Source organism: Magnolia sinica, chromosome 9, assembly GCF_029962835.1.
Source record: "Magnolia sinica isolate HGM2019 chromosome 9, MsV1, whole genome shotgun sequence".
Taxonomy (NCBI): Eukaryota; Viridiplantae; Streptophyta; class Magnoliopsida; order Magnoliales; family Magnoliaceae; genus Magnolia; species Magnolia sinica.
This window is the reverse complement of record NC_080581.1, coordinates 24,185,154-24,186,507: the sequence shown is the minus strand read 5'-3', so window position 1 is coordinate 24,186,507 and position 1,354 is coordinate 24,185,154. Positions and strand designations below refer to the sequence as shown.

The 1,354-nt window shown below is 36.9% G+C and overlaps 1 non-coding gene across 1 annotated transcript; it reads left to right on the top strand.

Annotated features, from left to right (window-relative positions):
- The first annotated feature begins 784 nt into the window (after positions 1-784).
- Positions 785-891, top strand: LOC131257230 (small nucleolar RNA R71). The gene has a single exon (XR_009177242.1). It is a non-coding gene; the product is annotated as a small nucleolar RNA R71 (small nucleolar RNA).
- Positions 892-1,354: the final 463 nt, after the last annotated feature.

The window sequence follows — 1,354 nt, the reverse complement described above, 5'->3', positions numbered from 1 at the left end:
ATTTTCGTCGCTAAAGGTGGCTTTTAGCTACGAAATTAATTGCATCGCTAAAAGGAAACTTTTCAATTTTTTTGTTTTTTCAAAAATTCAAAACATCCTTTAGCAACGAAAATTTTCGTCGCTAAAGGTGGCTTTTAGCTACGAAATTAATTTTGTCGCTAAAAGGAAACATCTCGACTTTTTTGTTTTTTCAAAAAATCAAAACACCCTTTAGCGACGAAAATTTTTGTCGCTAAAGGTGGGTTTTAGCTACAAAATTAATTTCGTCGCTAAAAGGAAACTTTTCAATTTTTTTATTTTTTCAAAAATTCAAAACACCCTTTTGCGATAAAAATTTTCGTCGCTAAAACTCTTAGCTGGAAAATTTTCACAATAGCAGGAAAATTACTTTCAGCGACGAAAATTTTCATTGGTAAAAGTGACTTTTAGCTACGAATTTACAATTTCGTCGGTAATAGTAAACTTTTAGTGATGAAAATTATTTTCGTTGCTAAAAGTCATTTTTAGCGATGAAAATAATTTTTATCGCTAAAAACCCTCTTTCTTGTAGTGCTCTTTCAGAAGGTATAATCCGCCCCTCTCCTTTGATTGAGTGGGCCTAGAAGTGGTGCTTAATTTTAGGGAGGTGTCCCATGATTGTGCGTTTTCAGCAAGTCTGTCCAAGTAATCCCACACATCATCGACATTTTTATTCATGAATTCCCCATTGCACATTGTCTTGACCAATCGGCGCATGGAAGATGTCAGTCCATCATAGAAAAAGTGTGTAATGCGCTACGTTTCAAAACCGTGTTGTGGGCATGAACTGACAAGATCCTTGAACTGCTCCCAACATTGGAAGAATGTTTTATCCTTCTTTTGGGTGAAGTTCATGATTGACTTTCTAAGGGTGTTCATTTTATGATGTGGAAAAAAATTTACGAACTCCCTTATCATGTCATTCCATGTGCCAATAGATCGGGGACGTAGTAAATGCAACCACATCTTAGCTTTCTCTTTTAAAGAAAAGGGAAATAGTTTCAGTCTGACCATGTCCTCAGACACGTTAGGAAAATATAAAGTAGCTATAATCTCATCAAACTCTTTCAAGTGCAAATATGGACTTTCATATTCAAGTCCATGAAATTTTGGAAGGAGTTAGATCGCCCCTAGCTTTATGTTCATGTCCCGTATTTTCTGAAAAACCCATGCATGAGGGCGTGCTCACCCCCGCCGGTTGTAAATAATATCATAAGGTATGAAGCGGGGGTGCTTGATGCACCTCATTCTCATCATGGACTTCCTCAACCCGAGGTTGAGGTTGTCTTCCTGGTTGATTAACCGGTTGATTGCAACCATCACTTCAATTAACTTT